At 38.8% G+C, this 14,776-nt stretch overlaps 1 protein-coding gene across 5 annotated transcripts in view; it reads right to left on the bottom strand.

The window, feature by feature from the left end:
- The window catches only part of fynb (FYN proto-oncogene, Src family tyrosine kinase b), a 103,193-nt gene that overhangs the window by 72,529 nt on the left and 15,888 nt on the right, over nucleotides 1–14,776 (bottom strand). For 4 of the 5 annotated variants that reach the window (XM_028439293.1, XM_028439295.1, XM_028439296.1 and 1 more), the window contains exon 2: nucleotides 9,240–9,306. The exons of the other annotated variant lie outside the window; for it this stretch is intronic. The gene's annotated coding sequence lies outside the window, so the exon portion shown is untranslated. The remainder of the gene's footprint in view (nucleotides 1–9,239; nucleotides 9,307–14,776) is intronic. 5 annotated transcript variants of the gene reach the window in all.

The raw sequence follows: 14,776 nt of genomic DNA, 5'->3' as shown, positions 1-14,776 counted from the left end.
CAGGTAAAACAAACACTATAGTTAAATATAGAGTATACATTATATTTCATTGTTATACTGTATATGTAAAGTTACATACATGAAATGTGTTCTCTGCATTTAACCCCTCCCTGAGGAGCAGTGAGCAGCCACGGTGTAGCACCCAGGGAGCAGTTAGGGTTAATATAAGGGACTGATCAACATCCACAATGATGGACCAGAGAGATTAGAACCATTACACACCTGCTCCCTTAACCACCAGTCCCTTTATCCACAGATAATATATTTACGTTCAGTATATAAATTATCCAGTATATAGATAATCTGGTGTGAGCGCTTACAATCAGCCGTTATACAACCTTGTATCGCCTTTGACATGATCTGACATATTTGTGACCCAACGCGACGCAATGGTTGAACAAAACAGTGGACTATCATCTACATTGGTCTATTCTTGTGGTTAGAATATGTGAGGATGATAAGAAAGCGATGTAGCAGCTCCAGTGAGTATTTCTAACAGCTGACTCAGATGACTGACTGTGATAAACAGTGATGTGACTGATGTGATGAACACACACCCTGAGGCAGCATTTGGAAAACAGGCAAGTTTGGGAAACAAATGAAGATGGGTGAAAAATAGCATTATACTGTACTGTCAGGTTCTGTTTAGTTTGTGTTTAGCCCTTGTGTTCTAAATCTTTGTTTATTCCGCTTTCTTGTGGTAACTCTTGTCTCCAGGGATTCCTGCTTGTGGCTCCACCCCCGAGTGATGTCTGTGTGCTTGCTTTGTGACTCATTAGCTCCCTCATATTTCCACCCAGGTGTGGGCCATTCTCAATCGTGCCTCCTCCACTATTTAGCTGAGTGCTTGAACACTGAATGTTTGCTGATTCATTGTCTTATATCAACCTCCTCGTGAAGCGTTTTGTTCTCTGCTCCCAGTTTCCCCTGGCTGTGCTTCCTTGTGTCTGTTTGGATTTTTGAGTTTTATTATTAAAATGACTACTATCAACGCTACACCTGCGCGCTTCCTCCATCTCTCTCTGCATTTGGGTCCACGGCGTACGCCATCACCACACCCTGACATGGACCTTTAATGCAGATCTAGTGTTAGTCAATAGCAGGGAAGAGCAGGCGAGGTGTATGTGGGCTCTTCAGCGAGTTGGTGAGTCAGTAAAAAGGAGGAAGCATGAGGACTGTATCGTTTGCACTGCACACCTGCGTTTCACTCACATGGCCAACACACACACTTGCGTGTACATTGCAGCACAGCCAATTTGTGAACACACTGTGTTGGAAATGGCACACTAACGTACTATACACTAAAAACTCAATGAGTATATACTGTCTACTATCTACTATAAGTATGATTAGGATGATGAGCATTCCCACTGAAGTATACTTCCAAGTTTCCCAAGATGCATTTGGAACCTACAACAACAAAAACCTGAAGCACACTGAGGCTAAATATCTCTGTAGATACTCCACCTTTGAAAGATCTGAAAGTATTTTAAGCAAGAACTTGACCAAGTTGAATATCAGCATGTACTCATTTGATTCATAAAACTCACAGAAACATTTCATTCACATATTTCAGATATTTTTGGAGACCACTATACTACTGATGAAACTTCCGGTTAACTTCAAAACAAGAACCATATTTACAAAAGCGTTGAAAACCAATAAAAGACAAGCAGAGATGCTTTTCTTTTGAAAAGAGGATGTTTGATTTTTAGCTTGGAGCCGGTCCCAGGACCATTTTACATTCCGCTTGCAATGCATCATGGGGCGGTTGAGTATGGCTAGTGTTCCCACCGTTAAAAAATGTCCCCATATAGTATACATCTGGGTATTTCGCACTACATACTCATTTTGATGTCAGACATAGTATAAGCAGTACGTTAGTATGGCATTTACAACACACCAAGAGACACTTGACAAGCTTAAGACACAGTATTCCCAGGTCACTGTGAACAGGTGCTGGGATTCCTAAGCATTCTTCTCCATCTATTACAGGAAATAGGACAGATATTGAGATCAACTATAATACTCATTCTGACTTCTTCCTTACCTGGTTATCAACCTCACCCTGTGACAATGGCCAGGACTTGTATTAGACCTATTTGTATCCATATTCTCATTCCATCCATCACCAGGTAATGACCAAAAAGAACAAGATAAAACGCAGCCAGCATTGTCTCAGATTGGTTGTGTTCACAGCTCAACCCTGTCTGTGACAGCAAGTCAAGTCCACTTGACCCATTCATCGACAAGCCTCATAAATCCCATAATCCCTTTAAAATAAGCCCAAAAACACCATTAGTTCTCTGCAGAAGCTCTACAAGTCCCTTGATGTGAAGGAACAGGAAGCAATGTCCAGTCGAGACTAGAGCTGACAAAATAAGCTCTATTTTGACAGCTTTTAAATATACGCTGTATTTAAATATACACTTTTTAAATGATAATGAATTATGAGTGCATACATATGGATCTCAAGCTGTTTCTATTATGAGGGATATTTAGGGACATTGTTTACACATTACACTTAGCTTCTCATAAAGCAAGTCATGTAACTCTGCGACACACCCGTCCCAGACACATTGATCATTGACACAGGCTCGAACCGTGGGAGGCGGGGCCCAGCGAAGGAGGAGCAATGAAACAGATAAAAGCCGGTGGAAGGCAACAGATCTTCCTCTTTGTCGTCTGGACCTCGCGGGGGAAGGATGTCACTGGGCCAGCGCTGTAAAGATAGTATATCACTCACTCGCAAATCGTATCTGTAATAAATGGTGTTAAATCCATTCCTTGACTTCATCTTCATATAAATGTATGATTATAGATGTGTGTCCTCCTCCAGTAGTAAAGAACCGAGCGGGTTTCAGCACTGGTCGGCAGTGAAGATCCTCTAGGGACTGGACCAGAGCACATGTAAAGAATATAACCCAACAATCACTCTTGGAAATGCGCAAAATCAAATTAGCAAAATAAAACTGGTAATGGAAATTTCGAAAAAAACACTCAAATATCTGGTCACATGACCAATTTTATCTGAGTAAACATGACACGATACATGAAGACAGAAAAGTAGACCAGGACATTTCTTAGCATTATACTTAAAAAATATTAGTACCACATTAGACAGCAAACAACAAAGGAATGCAGAATGTTATAAGGAGGTTTGGAGCGTCCATCTTCCTGCAGAGAAGTCTTACAATATGAGATTTCACAGGAGTTACAAGGCTATAAAACAACCTTCAATGGAAACACGTTCAAAGCACAATTATACTTTGTCGAAACTTTAGAATTGCAGCTTTTATTTTGTGAAGAACTGTAATGGAACAAGCTAATCTATGTACAATTGTCTATGTTCTTGTCACAAGAATGGTGGGATGCAGGCCACAGCACAGCATTGATGTTTCTGCTGCAGCACTGCAGTTCATTCAATCACATTTACATTTCTTCTAACAGAGCAATGTGATGGCAGGGATCACAGCTTGTTTCTTTAATGTTTGAGGACACTATATGACTGGGTAATGATAACTAAAGCTGGTAATTCACAGAGTACGGTACACTGCAAGAGCTGCACTTACTCTGCAGCCTAAACCCTGAAAGCATCACTTTATTTGGTAGAGTAATGGAAGCAAATCAAAAGTGACAGCAGATGTGTTAAAATAACAGGGTGAAGGTTAACAAGGTTCATTAGCTGCAGGAAATCTACCCGCTGACTGCATGGCTTCCCCATCGGCAACTGTGAACCACACTTAAGTGAAAAGCTCCAGAGCACACAGTGGCACAGTCATTATGATGGTGGTAACAGACAGCCAACAGTCAGCTGCAGAGCATAGGGAGCAACACAAATTTGGGTTTATCTGCAAATGATTGTATGGATGTCAGGGATAGTGTGAGGATAACTACCACTGTGCTGTTTATGGCTGCTCTGTGCTCCATCAACTCATGCTCAAGCTCCAAAGCACGACTGAATCAGTGACTCAGTGTTTTTGTCTTCTTGCAGCACGTACTGAAGCATACACAGGCAACACATAGAACCAGACCCATCAGGTCCTGCAGTTATGCTGCTGTTGATTTCTGCAAAGCATCTTCTCACACTGTGGCTTTCTGTCCATTTCCCCTCCACCGCCTGACGTACGAAGGAGCTGCTAAGAGAAACAGCTGAGTCATGAGTGGAGATGTGATTCTGCTCTCGCATTGCAGCACAAGCAAATTAGAGGATTGCAGGATTGATCTGACATAATGAATACACTAGGACAAAATGCAGAAAACAATCTGCACTTACACTGTTTCAGATCTCATTTGTTAGTTTGAGTAAAACACTGTTTTCACTCAGAGCTACTTTGAAACCAACAATAAATATTTATTACAAAATGGTAACAAAATATCATGTGTAAGAAGTAGGGTTGGGCTTCGTTTGGATTTTAACAATTCTGATTCCGATTCTGAATTTTGATTCCTGTTCTAAACAATTCTCAATTCTGATTCTTTGAGTTGTGCAGGTCACAGATTTCACAAGATAATTTTTTAGTTTGAAAAAGCCTTTACACATGCCATTTTTATTAAATCACTTAGTTGATACAGTTTAATTTGGTTGCTGTACTGTAACTAGGGTATTCAATTACAAAGGTCCCCAACTGTAACTGTAAAAGTGCTAAAATAAAACTACAAACCAGTTGTCATCAGTCTAAAAAACAAAGAGCTACAGGTAGATGTGAAACTAAATAAAACAAACTCAAACCCTGGAACAGTCATGTGACAAATTAATCAATAGTTCTTGTTGAGAAATATTATTATTATTCTGGATACAGTGGAAACAGAAACAATAATAAATAGTTATATTGTGAACCTATTTATATTGTAGGGAAGATATTATATACAAATATGTAATTGGAGTCTAAAGCCACAAAAAACACCACTTTAAAAAGAAAAAAGACCTCTTTGCAGTTATTTGACTCATTCTGCGCTTGTGCAACTTGCGGCGATGACACGCTGGTGACGGCGGCCCGGACTACAGCCGACATTATTTAATAAGAGCCTGGATATAATGAAAAGAGTGGATGGACGGAGGCGTAAACATGCAGACTTTCACACGGACTTAGTAAACACATACAGACCTCGGTAAACGGAACAGGCCTCACCGGACGGTTGGCACTAGGACCCAGAGGCGGAGTAAATACGCACGCACACACACACACGCACACGCGCACACACGCACTGCAGTCGCATTCTGAACGTATCTTATACAAACCCTGCGGAAACAAACTAGTGCGGGCATTTAGGAATCGGGAAAAAAAGAATCAAAATGCAAACATCTTTGTAAACTTTCTGGAACCGGACGTACGAAACCAGTTCCTATTTGGAACCGGTTCTCGGTGCCCAACCCTAGTGAAAAGTGGATCAGACATGGGCAAATTGGAAAGTAGCGGCTCAGGGGCCACATGCAGCCCTCACTCAAATTATGTGCGGCCCCCAATGTAACCACACAAAATGACTCCAAAATTTAACAATATTACTAAAAACTACACAAATCAAAAACAAAAACATACACACTAACAGAAAAACACACAAAATGAGTAACACAGAATTTCACGCAAAGTTTGTGATTTATAAAAATAAACGTGCGTGAGAATGTCCGCACCGGTGCAGCAACTTTGACCCTGGCACACGGACATTTTAGAAACATGGAAAATCGGTGGCGGCATATGCGAGGTGGTGAACTAAGGACAGATTAATATCATACATTTAATCTTCTTAGTTATAGATCCACATAATCATACCCAAGCCTAGTTCATGTATTCATGCATGTACCGGTAGGTGAACCATAAAATGTGCATACGATCTATAAATGGACAAAGTTGGCACACAGTGGCATCAACACATGATCCATGTATCCTGACACACAACAGTGTCTGTGCGTCAACAACGCACTGCATTGTGGAAATTTGTTTGACACGCTGTGTGCTCCACCAACCTGCACATCACAAAAAGGTAAGCTGTGCCCACACTTTTTTGTCTGAAGCTTGTAAACAGCGAATACAAAAGAACAATCAGTTCTTTTGTAAAATGACCTGCGCAAAAATAGGAAAATGGGTCATTTTCTGTGTACACGTTGCTGCACTGATCTGACAGGTGACAGAGAGAAAAATAAATGTAGGCATAGATGCAATCCTTTCATTTACCCGATGACATCATGTAGGAAATTTTCATCTGATGGACTACCTACTGTACATTTCTCAGCTGATGAAGCCTCATTCATTCATAAATTCAAGCTATTTGTGAGGCTGAGAGCATCAGTCCTGTAAGATAATACAAGCTGTATGAAATACAAATATTGTAGGCTGAGCTGTATGAATGTAGCATCAGAGCAACAGACTGCATCCAAGGTGAGGCGGATATACAGTATGAAAAGAAATGTGTCTGTGCTTTAGGCGTGTAACAATTCTCAATAACATATTGAACAGTTTGGTACGGCACCCACGATTCAATGCCTGTGAGTCAGCACACAGGGATGAAGAAACCCCACCACATGAGTAATAAGCCAATCACAACGCGCTAACTAAAGTTTGGTGATGCTGACAACAACGTTATTTACTTTTAGCATGGTTAGCATGGTTAGCTGGGAGGAGCAGTCACGGCTTGAGGAAGCAGCACAGTCTTAAAGTCAGTGGTGTGGGAACATTTCACTTATATTGTTTAGTCTAACGACAAGGAAGTGAAAACTGTAAACATTGTTTTACATGAATCACCAATTTAAATGGAAACACCCCAACATGACCTCAAATCTGTGTCGCCATCGTCCAGTGATATCATTGTCTGAAGCAGGGTGACCAACAGGTCACACCGGGATTTGCAGCCGTTTTCGGTGGTTGGACACCATACGCTGGATCCATGTTACAAAATAAATGTTTACGTTTACTGAAGTACAGGTTTATTTATTGAAAGTAGTGAATTTTAATTTTATTTTATTTTTGAATCAATATTTCCCTAGTTTGTATATGGGCCGCCAGGGTTAAGCATTTGTCCTTTGGAAGTGTTATTTTATATTATGTATTTTGTAAAGTTTTGTTTATATTGTACAATACAGTTTTGCTTCAAAGTAAAATAAAATGGTAGAAAATGAAAAAGTAGCAAACTTTCTCAATCCCTTGCTGTTCTTTAAAATTGACTTAAAACACTTAACAGTGGAAACACTTTAACGGCCCAGGCCATCAGAACCGAACCGTGACCAAAGAATGGAGGTATGTATTGAACAGTGGGCTGACTATATGGTTGCATCCCTAGTGTGCTGTAATGAAGTAGAACTGATCACTGTGTTCGTTTAAATTGAGATTTTACATGTACAACAGCAGACAAAGGCAACAACTAAAGTCAGTACATTGACAGAGATGTCAGTTTCTTCACCATGTAGTTTAGCATCCAAAAACACAAATCTATCAGACTCCTGTCCAGGTTTAACATCTTTAATGGTAGAAGGAATAAAATAATTTGTCTACTGGTTTGATCCCCTACTGGGCGCGATGAAGCAAAGGCCTCAGGGCATTAAAATAACCTCAGAGCACAGTATGTGCCTTTTTGACCACCTATTTCTCCCAAAAACAATGATCTCTAGATCTCTCTGCTGAACTCCGGTTATCTTGGAGCAGATTTTAACAAAGCCATGCAGACTATTTTTAGTTTTAACAGAAAGACCATAAAACCAAAAAACAGAAGAAAATTTCAAAAGACTTTCAATAAAGGACTTGTAGAAAATACATAGCATTTTATCACAGACATTAAAAAACTTAAACTTCCGCAGCAAGTGGATTCTTTGTTGACTTTGCTTTGTGATACTATGAGTGTTCGGATCAAACTTAAAGGGGACATATCAGGGTTTTAAATCCTTCCTTTTTAGATATAAATCATACAGTTGTGGTCTATATAAAGCGGAACTGCAATGCTTGGGTCTGAATTCCTCATTATTATAGCTCCACAGGCGCCTTTTCTACCCCTTTTCTGATGTGCTTCTGAGAGCAACTTGTTTTGGTGCGGTCTCTTTAAATGCAAATGAGACACTCCATACCCCGCCCCCTCTCCAGGTTGCAGAGGTGACACTCGGTTCAACTCCACCCTGCTCGGCCATTTTTGTAGTTTGATAGAAGAGATACGGTTATGTAGCGGCACGTAAACTTTTTATTCAGAGGTTATTTACAAAATGTCAACAACGGAAGACTTGTCCACTAGTCCCTTTAGCCACAGATAATATATTTACGTTCATTAGATAATCCAGTATATAGATAATACGATGCACAGTGTGAGCGCTGACAATCAGTTCCACTTTTGGTAGCTGTTATATCGCCTTGTATCTCCTTTGACGTGATCTGACGTGTTTGTGACCTAATGTGATAGAGCAATAGGACAAAATAAATGATTATCGTCTTAAATGGACTATTCCTGTCGTCAGAATATGTGAGGATGACAAGAAAGCGACGTAGCAGCTCTGGTGAGTGTTTGAAACAGCTGACTGACTCCGCTGCTGATGTAACAAACACACACCATGGAACAGCGTTTGTCAGACTTACAATCACAATAGCTGCTTAAATAGCCAAGTGTTTTACTGTAATTTGCTATTGCTATAATGATCACTGATCTCCCTCTACAAGAGCGAGGTATGAAGTCTGCTTAGACACGGCCACTCATGCTGCATATGCATGAAGGCCCTAAAACAGTCTGTTTTTAGAAGAGTCATGAAATTGACCTTTCAGAGGCTAAAACTCTGGAAAACAGGCGAGTTTGGGAAAAAACCCACAAATACTATGTTGTTGGGGTTCTTAGAACAAATGGAGATGGGTGAAAAATAGCATAACACTAGACCTTTAAAAGCAGAAAGAGCACTACCATGGTCCAACTCTGATCCTCGAAGAACAGATAAATATTATTTTATGAACTAATATTGTATAATCTTACAAATGTATGCATTGTCTGCAATTTGCTGGCTGCAATCCTTCCTCATTGCTTGATAAACACTAGTAGCAAAACTATTTCATTGCACTAGCTTTTGTCGCTGGGATGAAGGAGTTAGTATTTTATGAAAGGGATATTTGCCAGATTTATTTCCTTGAATGAGCAATTTCCCTCCAGAATTAACCCAGTTCGAAGTCAAACCATCTGCTGTCTGTAGTGAAAGGAGGTTTTCTCTCACATGATGCTTTCTGTGAAGGCCTGAGGTCATCAACAAGTTTGTGTGTGTGTGTAGCAAAGAGTCATACCTCTTGATTTCAGCCCAATAGGATCTTTATTTCCTCCACATTGCTTTGTGTGCAGATGATAGAGACCCTGCAGAAATACAAAAACTCTATTTATTTAAAAATTCACTGAAAAATGATCAATGTATCATTGTAAAGTCACAGAACTGTAATATCATAACCATAGTATACTTACATTTTTAGAAATGTTTTAATAATACATTTACATTGTCACAAGGCTTTAAACACATTCTTTAGGCTCCAGGAGTAGAATGAAATAGAGTATGAAGCTCTCATGAAATGTACAAATACATAAACACCAAAGTGAAAAAATGTTATTCAACAGAATGTCATCATCATCGCTCTTATTCTTCACTCTCTTACATGAAACATTATTATCATTAATAATAATAATAACAATAATAATAATAATAATAATAATAACAATAATAATAATAATAATAATAATAATAATTCATTTTCTTTCAGGCCACTCAAGGACACTTTACAATAAAAACAATGCAATACATTATAAAACAGAATAATACAAAAAAGACAAGAAAAGAAATGAGAACAATGTAGGATAAATTGAAAAGAATATGCATTATTCATGTATCTCAATATTTTTTCTCAAAATGGCAATGTACAATATAAATCTCGATAAATTAAACTCAAATTAAGTCTGACCAGAAAAACAATTCTGGGTTAAATTTGCTCATGCAAAATGCCACACAGGCACATTTTTTATTAACAAACAGCTGCACAACATGTGCCACTTTTGGCTTTTTCTCCTCTAAGGGACAGCACGTGTGAGTGAGTCCTGTAATGTGGCTTGTTTAGTGGAAGGTCTGCGTTAGAACACACTAAGAAATCATCCAACTGTGTTTTTATACTGTTCTGAGTAGTAGTGAAAGCAGTGACTCTTAACACAAGTATTTTGAGACAAAATAAACTAAACAAAATATGCATATCAACATAGGCAATATTGTCATTTTCTATATCGCCAAATTAGAAATCTCAATATATCTTGACTATGGATATATCGCCCAGCTTTAATTACTAGGTTTATCTATTACAAGTTTACAAATTACTTTTAAATTGCACAGGTAGTGAATGATTAAAATAAAAATGTTTGTGCCACACGGACTAAATGCTTGCTGTTAACTGGTTCATAACTCAGCTATGTCGTCTTTGACAACGCAGAAATAAAACCACAAAGAAGCTTTTTGTGACGCACTACATGGAAACTTGTATTCACCATAAACGTTGGCCAGGCCTCGTCTGCTAGCTGCATGATGGACAGCAGAATTACACAGTAGAGTTGTTGTGTGGCAGTAGGGCTGCATGGTTGGCCTCCCAAACACCCTTTATTTACAAAAGATGTGCTGTCAGTGCTGCCAAGCAGGCCTGGACCCCTGAGCTGCTGGTTTGACTTTAAAGCTCAGAACTCCTAATCTCATTTAATCTGTCTCTGAGCCTTGGCTGATTGCTGGAGTGCAGCCCTAATGACATAGCAAGTGGAAGCATGCTGGGCTGATGTGATGCAAACCTGAGATAGGTAGCTATTTGTGGACGACTCTCATTTCCAATGAAAAAGGGTGATCCCGGGCCACCACAGAAGTGTAAAAGCTGCAGTGAGTGACACATGACAAGGACATGAAATTACAAAACATTAACAGAATGTGTGAGTAGGCAGGACTGGCCTGGAGGCTTTTGGGTCTCATTCTCTGCCCTGCTTGTTTGTTAAGATGCATTTCCTTTTCTTTAAACCCAGTTTTGAGAGGTTATTGTGAGAGTATTTTCGGTGTTGGTCCATAAAAACTGTCAGTGTCTCAAAATACGCCGACTGACCTCAGAGTGTGAGTGAAACATGTGATTTAGGTGTTCTTTACTAGCAGAAAATTGCCGTCTGGCTGGTCCACATGTCTCTGTAGTGTTCAATTTGTGACAGGCTCTCCCGCCACTCGAAGCAGTCATGGCAACAGGCCCTGAGCAGGCTTTGCTTTGTGAAAAAGAACCCATCGTCTCTAATCAGCAGCATCCCCCTCCAATAAAACAGAGAGGCAGCAGGGCTCCGGGGGTAAAGTCTGTTACCCACTGTGATGTTGTCACACGATTGACATCGATACAGGGAGCTTGATAACACACAACACTACTGAGGGGGCAGGAGCCACATTTGAAATGAGAAAAGACAGAGGGTGTGCTGTAGAGCTTATGTAACTGCCAGCAAACTTATATGGTAGGGCTGGGCAAAAATTGATTTAATTGATTAATCAAATTTGTAGATAAAAACAATTTTCATTTTGCAAATTTGAGTTAAAAAAAAAAAATATATATATATATATTTTTAATTTTTTTTATTTTTAATTATTATTTTTTCCCTACCACAGTTTTTTTCAGACTTTTGCGCGTTCCGATGTGAACCCCTCTTTGTTTACATTTGTTTACCCTTTGAGTAGGCTATATGTGTGCCACAGGCATTTTCAATTTTTTATTTGCACTATGCTGAGATGCTAAGGGAAGAGTTTATTATTTTTTTAAATTGTAATGTTATCGAATATGTAGTTATTTGATTTCTTAATCAGAAAATTTAAGCTACTGTTAAGTTGCTGTTGCACTTTTGCTGAAACCTGGGTTAAAGCTTGAAATAGTTGAATGACAGAGCCTCATTTACTTTTTATTTTAGGATTGTTCTATACATTTTAACTCTTGAGGACAATCACAGCAAAAAAGTTTCACTTTTGACAATATATCTGATGTCTGCAGTCATTTTTAAGTGCATTAAATTTTTTTTAAAAAAAAATCTAAAATCGAATCGAATCTCGAATTTTTCTTTAAAAAAATCGCCCAGCTCTAATATATGGAGTGAACATGTAGATGGAAAACAAGTGTCCCCAGGTTGGGTGGGCTTCTTTTGAACACAATGGACTGCAAAACATTTTGTTTGGGTTTTAAGTAGTGTTTGGGCAAGAAATGATCAGTCAGATGCAGTTGCACGCGTGTGCCTCGTGGAGGCGTGTACACGCTACTTGTAATGAATACGCTCCGCGGTGGCGTCTTTGGCACTGAATCTAATCAGAGGCAGTCAAGTGAAGGAGATGCAAGTCCAAATGCAGAAAAGACAATTCCTTCAAAAATGAAATTACTGAACATACATAAAAATTAAAAAAATATTAATTCATTCATTGATTCATTTTCAGACCCACTTATTCCTGTTCAGGTCACAAGGGTCTGGCGGTGCCAATCTCCGGCTCTCATTGGGCGCTGGGCATGGGTACACCCTGGACAGGGCGCCAGTCCATCGCAGTAAAAAAAAATATTTATTATTAAATTTTATTTTATTTTTATAAAGACTCCAAAAACATACATTACAGAAAAATACACCAAAATAATTTTTTTTAAACATAAGTAAAAAAACAACAACAACATTTGTCATGCGCATGTCCCATACAATTAAACCAGGGAAATCACACGCTATTTTACTTTTCACCCACAAATATACCCCTTTATAACACTACAGAGTGCAGAGTATATACACCTCTTTGTACATTCAACCTTCAAACACATACTCATTTGGCCATAACTGACAACTCTACTTAGGCTCCCATGACCGTTGCTCACAGAACATGAATTAAAGTCGCACATGCCGCCTGAACACCTGAAGGAACGGACCAGGTAAAGAATGTGATAGAGGCAGCAAACTCTTCAGCTAAAATTACTCATCAAGATTACAATCAGGCGTTTGAAAGAATCTAGTGCTGTATCCTATGATTTCAAAGTGGACCAGGAGGTATCTGTGCATTCCTGGCGGATGCATTGAAAATCCTGTTAATCATTAATATCGTAATAATAGATGATTAATCAAATCGGAGCACCACAAATCGTAATCAAATTGAATCATGAGGTTTCTTAGTTGGAAGACCCCTCGATATCAGCATGATTTTTTTCATAGAATAAAATAGTGTTAAAAACATAAGATGTCAAAACTGGTGTCAAGTGCCATTTAAAATACCAGTATATTGCTGTGCAATGAACAGATTTATAGTAGATCATGCACTGCATGATGTAAAAAAAGTACACAGCTGAAATAATACACCACGCATTAAAGTAAACTCTATTTGAGAAGCAGTTTCAGTTTTGAAGTGTAACATAATGAATGACAGTCAGCTGCAGAGTTTGTTTAAGGGCAGCTGCTCAACCAACTCACTTCAAGACCTTAAAAACAACTGAGTGGGAGGACTGTGTCTCACACAAACGTACGCATCAATGAGCTCAACTGGAAACAATAACATCACTGCATAGTGCATACCCATATTCACATTTTCAATTGTGTATTGAAATTGCACTAATACAAATTGTACTTTTTGTAAATGTGTAAAGTATATGAACATCACTTTCCTTCTAACACTTTTAATAACATAACTGTACTCTGGAAATGTGTAGAAATATATTACACAAAAATATACTTTAAAGCTGCAATATGTAATTATTTTGTTTTATTTGGTCAAAAATACATAATCATTTAATCATATTGTATTGCAAATTGTAATCCCAAGTGTTCTGAGTGGACAGTGAATCTCTGCTCCTTCTCCAGGCTCTGCAAATGAGCTTTAGAAATACAGGAGGTTGACGCTGGATTTCAGCCAATCAAAAATGTTTAACCAATAAGGCGATCCCATGAGCTGTTTTAAGCGTTACTATTAGCTGCTCGAGCTGCTCGTCATAAGTCAATGCGCATTCCCGACCTGGGAGTAGGGACAGTCCCATGGCATTATATTCCAGCTGAAGTCTCTAATGTGGCTTTTGGAACAGCGGTTACACAACAAAGCAAGAGGAAAAAGAAAGACCGAGGTGGAGAAGCAACAGAATAAAGGCACAAATGTGTTCAGGAGGAACGCTGTCAGCGGAGGTTCCTCTGTGTGCGGCGGACTGTGAGCGATCCGCTGTCAGTCCGTGCGTTGTCTGACCCGAGTCAGTGACAGGCTGTGATAACAGATGGAATAAATAGCTTGTAAGAGTGATACATGCTTTCAATTCATGTCTCTAAAACATCAGAAAACTCTCCAATAACACAATATAAAGTCCCTACATTTGTTATAACAGTTGCAAAGAGTTCCACACAAGCATTCCCAAGAAGAGTGTGGAGCGATTCTACATATTGCAGCTTTAAGTGAAAGTTATGTGTAATTTCTGGTGTATTCATTTGAAATAAGTTTTTACACATATTTTTGATACATTTTAAAATCAATGCCTAAAATTGTCATTGTAACATACAGTCAGAGTGTATATATATATATATATATATATATATATATATATATAAATAAAGATGTTTCTATACATGAAAAAGGCTAAAAGTTTTTACGGTTTTGGGCTCAGCTGTTGTTACATTGAAGACCAGTTATTACGGTACATTTTGGGTTTTATTTAAAAAAAATGCTTTGGGTCTTTAACATTTTGGGTCGTTGTTACATATTGGGTACTAACGAGCTCACGATTCCTGCACTGAGGGGAAGCAAGGCTTACCAGTGTGCCAAAAGTATACAGTAACATATTTTTAA

Source organism: Gouania willdenowi, chromosome 24, assembly GCF_900634775.1.
Source record: "Gouania willdenowi chromosome 24, fGouWil2.1, whole genome shotgun sequence".
NCBI lineage: Eukaryota > Metazoa > Chordata > Actinopteri > Blenniiformes > Gobiesocidae > Gouania > Gouania willdenowi.
Note: the sequence above shows the minus strand (reverse complement) of the source record. Positions and strands in the feature narration are given on the sequence as shown.